Source organism: Leuciscus leuciscus (genome assembly GCF_965113295.1).
Source record: "Leuciscus leuciscus genome assembly, chromosome: 3".
NCBI classification, from domain to species: domain Eukaryota; kingdom Metazoa; phylum Chordata; class Actinopteri; order Cypriniformes; family Leuciscidae; genus Leuciscus; species Leuciscus leuciscus.
Genome location: NC_138727.1, coordinates 29,967,738 through 29,980,829, shown reverse-complemented (window position 1 = coordinate 29,980,829; position 13,092 = coordinate 29,967,738). Strand labels below are relative to the sequence as shown.

Genomic DNA, 13,092 nt, shown 5'->3' with positions numbered 1-13,092 from the left:
AAAGGACCCGGACCACGACCAACTGCTGGTTCCTCTTTTAATGAAGGCAGAACAATGGATTTGTCTGTACAAATCAACAAAAATATAAATAAGGCTCTGGTACATGAAGTCTCCTCCACACAGCACACAGATTTCAAACAACCTTCTCTCAGCTTGCCTAGCGCAGACTGCACTCTAAAAACTCCTGGGTCAAAAATAACCCATAATGGGTTATTTTTGACCCAACTCCTGGGTTAAAAAGGGACCAACTAATTTATGGGTTATTTCAACTCAGAAAATTGGGTTATGCTTTTTGACCCAAATTATGGGTTAAATACCTGACCCAAATGTTGGGTTTAAAAAACCCAACATCTGGGTAGAAATAACCCAAAAATTAGTTGATCATTTTTTAACCCAGGAGTTGGGTCAAAAATAACCTAACTTGGGTCACTATCCCAGTATGCCTTATTTCAGAAAATAAAACTTTGTTTTACATTATATTACACACTTCAAGCACTTTTACATTTTTATTGCATTAAATAAAAATCTATAAGAAAAAACACACACTTGGACATGTTTATTTTCATATTTATTTTAGGTCACACTGTAATAACAATATTAGAAATAAAAAATAGAAAAATAAACAACAATTCTCAGAAGAGCCTCAGGAATTTAAGCCTGGGGCCAACTTTGGGGACAAGATTTTTGATAGTGTCCTCATCAAAGAGAAGAAATGCCTCCTCATCTATCTGAAAGACAGAAAACAAGACAACATGAGTATTGTTAATAAGATGAGACAATTGTGAACCACTCACCAGACACTCTTTCATTATCAAGCTAACAAATAATCACTTTTAAGGTAATGCAGTGGCTTTTTTTCTTTCTTTTTTTTTTACATGGCCCAAATTGCTAGTTAACTAATGTGGTTCTTTTGCAGCATTAACATTACCCATTTTGTGTGAATGACATATTTTCTTTCATTCAAAAGTGTAATGACAGCCCATTCTTATGCATAACAGCTTAAAGACAAGGCACAATAATATTTTAGGGTTGTACATACCCCACTGTCGAAGAAGTTGTGACTTTCACAAAATCTTGCACTGACACATTTAAGTCTTATTAAAAAAAAAAAAATGTAGGTATAGAGAGATGATATAAGGGCAATAAGAGTAAAATGCTCACCTCTAAAATTCTCTGTCAGCTCAGACAGCTGCCACTCAGTTAGCTTATCAGCGACAAAACTGTCCATTCAAAATGACCTGGAGAAAACATAGCAATATAGAGGTTAGCAACAATTTGAAGACTTGACCCGCTTCTTTAACTCTCACTACTTCAGCCAGTAGAGCACTGTATAATATGATAAGCACGGCACAGCTGGTAAACATAACTCAACTATTGTGTTGCCTCGTCGCTCTGTAGCCGCGGCTATGGGGCTCGCACACCGGACGAGAAGCGCCGCGTCGCGTCTAGGACAACTCGAGGTATCGCTCACCGGGACGTGCACTCTCTCAAGGGGCTCGCACACCGGACGCGAAGCGCAGCGCCGCGTCTTTAAAATTCGAACACATTATTCTCTATGAGTGTAACGGACACACACACACACACACACACACACCGGCGGTCTGTCCGCGGCACCCAGCAACGGCTCAGGACCGTGTTCAAAATCGCGTCCGGTGTGCGATAACGTTGTCCTAGACCTAGATGTTGTCGTGATAGCCGCGGCTACATGCCAACCACAGAATTACCACGGCTAACGCTAGTCTCAACGTAGCAACGTATTTTTTTTTATTTTTTTTAGCAAATGGTGCTAAACTAGCAACAGGGACATGGACACAGAAAAGTTAACATTACATCAACACTGAAAATACTCTCTTACCTTGAATATAGATGAAGTTGCACCGATGAAGCACAGGCCAAAACGGATCGAGCGCGAAGCGACGGTTATTTCAAACGACTGTTGTGAGAAAATTCCAGAACAACTGCGAGAGAGAGAGAGAGAGAGAAAGCCAACCCTATAACCCAGAACATGGGTTACTCTTTGAAAAATAACCCAGAAACCCAAACAACCCATAAATTGGGTCAAAATATTAGCCCTATAACCCAGAAAATGGTTACTCTCTGAAAAAATAACCCATAATTTTAACCCAACACAAATAACCCAGAAAATGGGTTGAAGAAATAACCCAGAAGTTTTTAGCTGCACATACATACATACACGACTGATAAAACAGACGACTTTCGTTCATCTTTAGTATTATCAGCAAAAATACTTAAAAAAAAAAATTTGAAAATGAATTAAATTATAAAATGCTCAATGTAATTGACATGAATTTCTTTTACATTCTTAATACAGCCAATGTAAATATGCCAGATGAATAATAATGAACATTATACACATACCTGTACAAATCAACAAAAATATAAATAACCCACTAAACATTGGACGTCGGATAGACGTGCAGATCATGTCTATTTTGGGTCCGTCGGTCCATGACCAATTCTGGACATCTATTCGACGTCCAAACTAGGTCCACTATTTGGACGTCCAACCATGACCCAACTTGGACGTCATTTTGACGTTCAACATTGGTCCTAATCTGGCTTTTTTTTTTGGGACGTCATTTGGACGTCTATGGCAGTTGCAGTAAATGTGTTTTACAAATAGAGCCTATCAACATGATTAATACATATGAATACAGATTATTTAACAAGATTTATTATCTGTATGACTATTTATTTATTTGGTAGACCATATGTTTTTTTTGTTTTTTTTTTTTTTTTTTTTTTAACAGTTTTTTTTTTATTTAAAGTAGCTTATAATCAAGTTATTTATTTATTTATTTTATATTGTATATAAAAAAGTGTGTATATATATATTTATATATTTTATATAAAAAAAATCATGGTAGCCTATAGGCCTATCCACCTTATTCCTATCTTAAAAAGAACCAACATCTGCAAAAAAGTCAAGGACAGACAGCTCTCTATCAGGCAAAGGAGATTTCAATCAGTCAAAAACCAGTCAGCATCACTCTGATTGGCTGAAACGAGCACATCATAAACGCCACTCTGATTGGCCGAGGCAACACGACACGAGGCATTTGGCGGCTTGGCGCGAGTCTGAGCCGTTAGTGTTCTGGACGACACACAGCTTTTCAGATCGCTGGTGAACCCGTTTCCTCGAAATTGAAGGTAAGTTCGGTCAGCATAATTATTTCAATGTCCATGTGTACGTATCTTTGGCGTTATTGTCTTACAATAAAGCTGCGAATGGTCAAAGGTGTTAGCATTCACATTACTAGCTTGCTGCTATGGTTCATGTTCAGTTTCGATGTTATTTTAGCTGTACACAAGATAACATGTCTATTTGAACAATTTGGGACACTAAACTGCACGTATACGTTACCGATAGCAGCACGGCATGGAGTTCTGACTGACTAACGTAAACTTTTTGCTACCGTAACTAACGATATAAATGAATTAAATTATAAAATGCTCAATGTAATTGACATGAATTTCTTTTACATTCTTAATACAGCCAATGTAAATATGCCAGATGAATAATAATGAACATTATACACATACCTGTACAAATCAACAAAAATATAAATAAGGCTCTGGTACATGCAGTCTCCTCCACACAGCACACAGATCTCAAGCTCCTGTTAGCAGATAAACATACAGAAAGCCTTGTAGACTAGCACGTGGAAACATGTCTAACTTTACTTTAAAGCTTGCAAAAAGTCTGTTTACAAGGTTTATATTCGATTGACACATTACCTGCATGTTCACAACCTCAAAACTAACATTTATATATGAATAAAACAAGGTTTGCATCCAAAAACCGAAATAAGTGTTTAAAACTGACGTGCAAAATAACACATTACCTTCTCTCAGCTGGCCTAGCGCAGACTGAAAGAAGCGCATAAATGACGACACAAGGCCAGCGACCTCTTAAAGTGACAGTATTAACACCACGGTCTGAATACAACATTCAGGCATAAATATTGGCAATAAAACAAATCTTAAACATATAGAAAACAATGTTCATCAGGATTTGGTGACATTTCAACCGTAAAAATAAAGATATAACTTCAACCCGGTTACATTGACAGAATCGGGCTAATATGGTAATACTTCCTGGTTCTAGTAAGAACTCTAGCTGCTGCGTTTTGGACCAACTGGACTTTGTTTATTATGCGTGCAGGGCAACCACCCAGCAGAGTATTACAATAATCAGCCTTGAGGTCATGAACGCATAAACTAACTGTTCCGCATTTTTCGTTGAAAGCATATGTCGTAATTTAGATATATTTTTAAGATGGAAGAATGCGGTATTACAGATGCTAGAAACGTGGCTTTCAAATGAAAGATTGGTATCAAAGAGCACACCCAGGTTCCTAACCGACGACGAAGACTTGACAGAGCAGCCATCAATTGTTAGACAGTATTCTGGGTTAACACGTGCAGAGGTTTTTTGCCCAATAATTAGAAACTCTGTTTTTTTCAGAGTTAATTAGTAGGAAATTACTAGTCATCCAAATTTTTATATCAGCTATGCATTCCGTAAAATTTGTGAATTGGTGCATTTTATCGGGGCGTGAAAAAATATAGAGCTGAGTGTCATCAGCATAACAGTGAAAACTAATTCCATGCTTCCTAATGATATCTCCCAAGGGTAGCATGTACAGAGTGAACAGCAACGGTCCTAGTACTGATCCTTGTGCATGCCACAGCCATACTGAACTTTTGATTGATGAGACATCTCTTAATTTACTGCTACAAACTGATAGCGGTCAGGTAAGTATGATTTAAACCATTCTAGTGCAATTCCACTAATGGCAACATCATTTTTGAGTCTATTCAAAAGAATGTTGTGGTCAATGGTATCAAATGCAGCACTAAGATCCAGTAAAACTGAAAGAGAGATACAACCACGATCGGATGATAAGAGCAAATCATTTGTGACTCTAATGAGAGTTGTTTCAGTCCTATGGTACAGTCTAAATCCTGACTGAAAATCCTTGCAGAGACCATTTCTTTCTAAAAAGGAACATAGTTGTGAGGATACTTCCTTTTCTAGTATCTTTGACAGAAAAGATAAATTCAAGATCGGACTGTAACTGACTAATTCTGTAGGATCAAGTTGCGTTTTTTTTAAAAGCGTTTAATAATAGCCAGCTTAAAATTTTTCGGTACATATCCTAGAGACAAAGATGAATTAATGGAAGCATCTCTTTCAATAGCTTAGGGTCTAACATCCGTTGTTGATTTTGATGATTTAACGAGTTTAGACAATTATTCCTCTCCTATAGCAATGAATGAATAATTTTCCTCAGGGACACCACAATGATGTGGTCTGATGTGAAACTGTAGTAGACGGTTGCATAGTTATAATTTTCTCTCTAATATTATCAATCTTGTAAGTAAAGAAGTTCATAAAGTCATTACTTCTGTGCTGTTTGGAAACGTCCGGTGTTGAAGCTTTGTTTTTTTTTTGTGTTAATTTAGCCACTGTTTCAAATAAATACCTAGGGTTGTGTTTGTTTTCTTCTAAAAGTGTTGAAAAATAAGCAGATCTAGTCATTTTTAAGGCCTTTCTCTATCAATTCAGTCAACCCGTTCAGTCAATTTTTTTTTATGTTATCTTTTAATCTTTAATGAGTTTTTTTTTATTATTATTACTGTGAACAAGAATATTGTTTGTTTGATGCTAATTATAAGCCATTTTGCTTCTACATTTCTTGTAAGGTGAGATGATTCACATATGTATTTTACTATATAAATACATTATATAGAAAGCGTCCCAATGGCAAAAAAAATAGGAAAAACTTTTGAGCGCAGTTCCATGTGTGAGATGAGAATAAAATAAATAGAGGAGAATAAACATTGTTTTATTTTATAACTGTGCTTTATAATCAAATATATTGCTATATAGTTAAATAATGATAGGGCACGCATGCGCTGAATACCTCTTAAGTACAGTAAACTAACTCTGAAACAGAGCCTGCTCCGGAGCAGGTTATGTTCAGAGAATAAGTTGCTATGGCTACTTACCCTGAAAGTTACCTCAGGGTTTGGAATCAAAAGTTGAGGCTATCTGCTTACTCTGGAACTTACCCAGGGCGCTGGAAGGGGGCAGTAATGGTGGGGCTTTGCTAGGGATCCCAATACGTCGGTGACGTCGATGTGACATCGAAACTGACTGACTAAAAGGGAACGTCTCGGTTATGTATGTAACCCTCGTTCCCTGCAGGAGGGAACGGAGACGTCACGTCCCGTCGCCACAATTGCTGTACCCGCTGAGCGGCCAGGTCACTGGCTCGGCTCCTCAGCAAAAAACAAATGTGCATTGCATCCACTTCTGTATTTATACCCAGGCCGCGGGGCGGAGTGCGAGATATAAATCTTGCACACCAATCTTCATTGCCTCGTTTAGTTTACACTTGAAGGTGACTGGGCTCTCCGGGGATACCCCAATATGTCGATGACGTTAACGTGACGTCTCCATTGCCTTCAAGGAACGAGGGTTACCTACGTAACCAAGACGTTTTCCCACTTTTCATAGGTGCATACTATACACATTTCAAAATGAAATGTTTTATTTGTTTCATCGGTTTATGTAAGTCCTGCCCGCAATGTTATCCTTATGTAAGGATATAACAGTAATATTTGCACATTTGTGGAGTTTGAAAATGGTAAAGCAAATATACACTCACCTAAAGGATTATTAGGAACACCATACTAATACTGTTTGACCCCCTTTCGCCTTCAGAACTGCCTTAATTCTACGTGGCATTGATTCAACAAGGTGCTGAAAGCATTCTTTAGAAATGTTGGCCCATATTGATAGGATAGCATCTTGCAGTTGATGGAGATTTGTGGGATGCACATCCAGGGCACGAAGCTCCCGTTCCACCACATCCCAAGATGCTCTATTGGGTTGAGATCTGGTGACTGTGGGGGCCATTTTAGTACAGTGAACTCATTGTCATGTTCAAGAAACCAATTTGAAATGATTCGAGCTTTGTGACATGTTGCATTATCCTGCTGGAAGTAGCCATCAGAGGATGGGTACATGGTGGTCATAAAGGGATGGACATGGTCAGAAACAATGCTCAGGTAGGCCGTGGCATTTAAACGATGCCCAATTGGCACTAAGGGGCCTAAAGTGTGCCAAGAAAACATCCCCCACACCATTACACCACCACCACCAGCCTGCACAGTGGTAACAAGGCATGATGGATCCATGTTCTCATTCTGTTTACGCCAAATTCTGATTCTACCATCTGAATGTCTCAACAGAAATCGAGACTCATCAGACCAGGCAACATTTTTCCAGTCTTCAACTGTCCAATTTTGGTGAGCTCGTGCAAATTGTAGCCTCTTTTTCCTATTTGTAGTGGAGATGAGTGGTACCCGGTGGGGTCTTCTGCTGTTGTAGCCCATCCGCCTCAAGGTTGTGCGTGTTGTGGCTTCACAAATGCTTTGCTGCATACCTCGGTTGTAACGAGTGGTTATTTCAGTCAAAGTTGCTCTTCTATCAGCTTGAATCAGTCGGCCCATTCTCCTCTGACCTCTAGCATCAACAAGGCATTTTCGCCCACAGGACTGCCGCATACTGGATGTTTTTCCCTTTTCACACCATTCTTTGTAAACCCTAGAAATGGTTGTGCGTGAAAATCCCAGTAACTGAGCAGATTGTGAAATACTCAGACCGGCCCATCTGGCACCAACAACCATGCCACGCTCAAAATTGCTTAAATCACCTTTCTTTCCCATTCTGACATTCAGTTTGGAGTTCAGCAGATTGTCTTGACCAGGACCACACCCCTAAATGCATTGAAGCAACTGCCATGTGATTGGTTGATTAGATAATTGCATTAATGAGAAATTGAACAGGTGTTCCTAATAATCCTTTAGGTGAGTGTATATACACTATATATATATATATATATATAATATATATATATATATATATATAGCCTATGTGACCCTGCCTGTGAAAACCCAGCTAAAGTCATTTTTTTATGATTCAATGTTTTCTACATAGAATCATCCTACACAATGTAAAGAACATTCTGTGAAAATATAACCTTGATATCTTTAATATTGACTGAGTAAGGCCATGTCAAAGATTTGCTAAAATTCGGGCTCAGAAAATCATATTTTTGAGAAATTCCAATTTAAAAATAAGTTATTTGTTAAAACTGCAACACATTTGATCCATAGTTATCCTGCATATGTGCCTTATAACACATTAAAGCTGAGATTCTCCCCTTTTTAGTGATATATGACACATCAGTGGAAAAATTCTTAAAGTTTTGTAAAACAGGTCTATTTATTATGATGTGCATGTCCAAAAAGCTAAAAGCATAAAAACATTGAAACGAATGGGGGTACCACAAGAGCTTGATCGTAGCAACAATTACCATGTCTATTCAGTGGAATAATTTGTATAACTTTATTAGTAAAATGTAATATCAGTGAAATGTCAATAATATATCAATTAAATAACATAACATTTCTCATTCTCTGAAATTATCATTCTCTTACTGGCCCACGGTGTAACATTGAGTAAATCTGGAGTAAAAAATAAATAAATAAATAAATAAATACAATTTCAAGGGATAGTTTACCCAAAAACCTGTATGAGTTTCTTTCTTCTGCTGAACACAAAATAAGATATTTTAAAGAATGTTAGTAACCAGACAGTTGACGGCACCCATTGACTTCCATAGGTGCCGCCAACTGTCTGGTTACCAACATTCTTTAAAATATCTTATTTTGTGTTCAGCAGAAGAAAGAAACTCATACAGGATTGGAATAACATGAGGGTGAGTATGAGTAAATCATTTTTGGGTGAACTATCCCTTTAGTTCACCCAAATGTGCTCCTACAGTGGTCACATTCAAATCCAGACTCAAAACACTTTTGTTTAGCTATGCATTTACTGAATGAGCACTGTGCCACTGTTCGTCCGACTGTACTGTACTGTATTTCATTTTATTTTTCTAAACTGTTTTAATTATTCTTATTTCTTTTTATTATTTTAATTTCTTCTATGTAAAGCACTTTGAATTGCCATTGTGTATGAAATGTGCTATATAAATAAACTTGCCTTGCCTTGCCTTTAACAGGTCAGTCTCAAACTTTGTACACATTCTAAAATTGTCTAGATGCAAAATAAAATCCTGAGTGACAGCAACTCTCCCTCCTTGAAAAATAAAGAACACTTTTCCCCATTGAAATACTTGCAGTTGCAAGAGAAACTGACTTTCAGTTTCACATCTGGACTTCCAGCATTCGAAGCAAATTATTCTTGCTGCTGTTCCCTCTTCATGTTCGCCAGACAAATAGCTTGGGGTTCAATCACCAAAACTGGCTTGTCCTCCTCATCATGTTGGTCACTGCCTGAAAAAGCAAAGATCATTTTTTTTCAAAGCAAGATACCTAAAAACATGATTGCGTAACATGCAAGAATGGGAAGTGGGTTTAATTCCACATTTAAAATGGATAATGAAGCATTTTATATGAAAATATCAGAAACAATTTTTTTCAGTTTAGTCAGACTGGATCTGATTAATTGAGGGGAGGGCATAGGAACAAGAAACAGCCTATAGGTGGTAAGCAGACTTCAATTCAGAGTGTAATGAAACAAATAAACATCATGCCATAAACGTAATTAATTTAAACTGACTCAATACCAATCAACAAATGTAATAAACATTTAAATCCACTATTTTTGCATCACAGATATGTGTTAGCATTACATTGGCTGGACACTGACAGTATACATTTACATATTTAGCATAAAAAAATTTATTAAAAAAACTTACCGTCAAATTCCTCGTCAGTTTCGTCAAAGAACGTGTCCTGTTCATCATCACAATCATCCTCCAGAAAATAATCCGCAATAAACCCGGTTAAATCATAATTTGGGGCAATTCCACCGAGATTAATATCAAGCAAGCAGTTATTTTCCGTTCCTGCTCATACTTCGGTGTCGCCGGCGAAGCCAATGGCCATGTCAGATGTCAAAACAACGCATTAACGTTACCATCCAGCAAATAACACGTAGCAGGCCAAAAATGTCCTTAAAATAAGTTTTATATTATTGTCAGAATACTAAGCTACAAAACAAATAGCAGTTCTTAAAATATTGGCTATGACAAGAAAAAATCACCACAGACATCTAAACCCGGCTTAAATCTCTCTCCTTTTTTTTTCATTGTGTTGACCTGATTACCGGAGCTCGCGGATTGATATTAAAGTCTGTTTTTACTCTTTCTAATAGAAAAGTATGGACACAGAAAAGAAGTTCCTGAACCGAATGATATACGAATCAGCAGTGTTGTTGCGCGAAATAAACCCAGAGACGATCGAAATCATGGCCACGTCCGTTTTTTTTTTTTTTTTTTTTTTTTTTTTGCTAAAGTATGACGTAGTGTCAATAAAATCATTAATTTCAGTATTTATCATGTTATAAATGAAAATGTAAGTATTGCATCTCAAAACCATTGGTATAATCTATCATTTACAGCAATAAACACACATGGACTATTTTTGTCAATTTTATGACTACTTTGACGCTCGTTAAAGGAGAACTCCGGTGAATTTTTAAGTTAATCTTGATCGTTTTACCTTTGTGAGTACTTTTTATAGAAAAAAAAACGAACCGGATCGGTGCTTGCAACTCGGAGCTGTTACAGTTAATGCCCAGAGCTCCCATTCAGCTAAAACGGCAGTTTTGGGGGCATCGACCTAAAGAGTGTCTTTGTGCCTCTTAACAGACACAAAATGCAATTAAAATGTCTGTCCAACATGAACAGGGCCCTTACATGACAACAAGATGCGTTTAGCAACTTAGCCATTGTTTAAACTCACCTAAATAGTGATTTAGACGGCTAGCTGTAGTCTCGCGCTGAAGTCCCGTGGGATCTCAGTAGTAGCCGGAACACGACGCTCCTCCCACCTGCACTATGTGCGCGATTTCCCCCCCCCCCAAACCACTTCAGCGGAAATCCCGCCCTGCAGCTGATTTAATTGGTTTAGGTTACAGTGACGATTGACATGACCAATGAAAACCTTAGAATCAGCTGCAGGGTGGGATTTCCGCTGAAGTGGTTTGGGGAAAAAAAAAATCACGCGCACTTTTTCCGGCTACAACTGAGTTCCCACGGGACTTCAGCGCGAGACTACAGGCATTCATGCATTCATGCGTGTGCGTGTGTGTGTGTGTGTGTGTGTGTGTGTAAACTGGATCTATACAAAATAATAGCTTTTTGGGTCATTCCTGGGATTCGGTAATATTTCAGTCCCCTAGATTTTTTAAAGTGGTGGTTCACCAAAATGAAATGTTAAAAGCTTTTCACAATACTTTGGTATGTCCTTTATAATGAATACAAATAATTATTGCATTTAAATAATTTTTATCAATTAAAAAAATCTTATTTCCGCCTTACAGCAAGCATTTTGTCATGTCCCTGAGGTTCTTCGCTGAATTTGTACTTGGAAAATAATTAATAAAATGTGCACAGTGTCTATAATTTTCGGCAATAATGCAATTATTTATTTGTGTTCTTTGCTTTTGAAAAGAATTTTTTTTTAAAAATGCAAGATATTTGATAAAAAACAACTTATAAAGTTACGTCCCTCAGTCTGAACTCAACCCCGTCACGCCAACCATTCTCCGCCCATAATAATTTAGACTCCACCCATATGTGACATCATTCACAGGAAGTTGCATCATTTAGCTCTCTTCAACAGCATGGTGCAGAAGAAGGTGAGTGATATCACAATTTTTATTCATTTTTTGAGGTGTATTATAGTCAGGGAGGGTACTGTCAAGCTTAACAACTCAACCCCATCACATACAATTAAGATGGAAAATGATGACTTTTCAAAATTTTATTTTAATCCATAAAAATCTAAAATATACTTATTTCATTGGCTGCCATGTGGCCCACTCTTCTAGTCCACATTAAGAGCAGTGGCCATTTTGAGCAAAAAACTCAACCCCATCACACTCAACCCCGTCACATATGTCATTGTTTTGGGGTTGTAAACTTTGTGACAGGGTTGAGTTATTCACTTAATTTAATCAATGATTTCAATTTAAAAATGTAATTTCAGTAAATATATTATTACCAAAATCATAACTCATATTCCCCTCCTTGAACTGCCAACTTCAAGTGCCGGGGTTGGGGCTCGTATGCGAACGCCTGGAGGTCGGGCCTACCCCCATGGGGTCCGGCCAGGCTCAGCCCGAAGGAGCGACCCACCACCTGCAGGAGGGACCGTAAGGGGCCGGTGCTTAGTGGATCGGGCGGCAGTCGAAGGCGGGGGCCTCGACAACTCGATCCCTGGACAAGGAATCTAGCTCTAGGGACATGGAACGTCACCTCTCAGGCGGGGAAGGAGCCTGAGATTGTGCTTGAGGTTCAGAGATTCCGACTAGAGATAGTTGGGATCACCTCCATGCACGGCTTGGGCTCTGGAACCACACTCCTTGAGAGAGGATGGACTCTTCACCACTGTGGAGTTGCCCATGGTGAGAGGTGGTGGGCTGGTGTGGGTTTGCTTATAGCCCCCCAGCTCAGCCGCCATGTGTTGGAGTTCACCCCGGTGAACGAGAGGGTCGCTTCCCTGCGCCTTCGGGTCGGGGATAGGTCTCTCACTGTCGTGTGCGCCTATGGGCCAAACAGCAGGACAGAGTACCCGGCCTTCTTGGGGTCCCTGGGAGGAGTGCTGGAAAGTGACAGTGACACCTGGAGGGGTGTGATTGGGAGGAACGGCCCCCCCTCTCTTCACCCGAGTGGTGTTCTGTTATTGGACTTCTGTGCTAGTTACGGCTAGTCCTTAACGAACACCATGTTCAAGCATAAGGGTATCCATCAGTGCACAGGTCGATGATCGAATTTGTGGTTGTTTCATCTGACCTCCGGCCGTATGTCTTGGACACTCGGGTGAAGAGAGGGGCGGAGCTGTCAACTGATCACCACCTGGTGGTGAGTTGGATCCGATGGCGGGGGAGGAAGCTGGACAGACTCTGCAGACCAAAACGTACTGTGAGGGTCTGTTGGGAACGCTTGGCTGAATCCCCTGTCAGAT

General features: G+C 38.9%; 1 long non-coding RNA gene across 1 annotated transcript; it reads right to left on the bottom strand.

The window, feature by feature from the left end:
- Nucleotides 1–551: 551 nt before the first annotated feature.
- Nucleotides 552–2,168, bottom strand: LOC309495638. The gene is made up of 3 exons (XR_014204737.1): nucleotides 1,856–2,168; nucleotides 1,162–1,238; nucleotides 552–728 (listed from the first exon to the last, which is right to left on the bottom strand). It is a non-coding gene; the product is annotated as an uncharacterized lncRNA (long non-coding RNA).
- Between the last annotated feature and the right edge of the window lie 10,924 nt (nucleotides 2,169–13,092).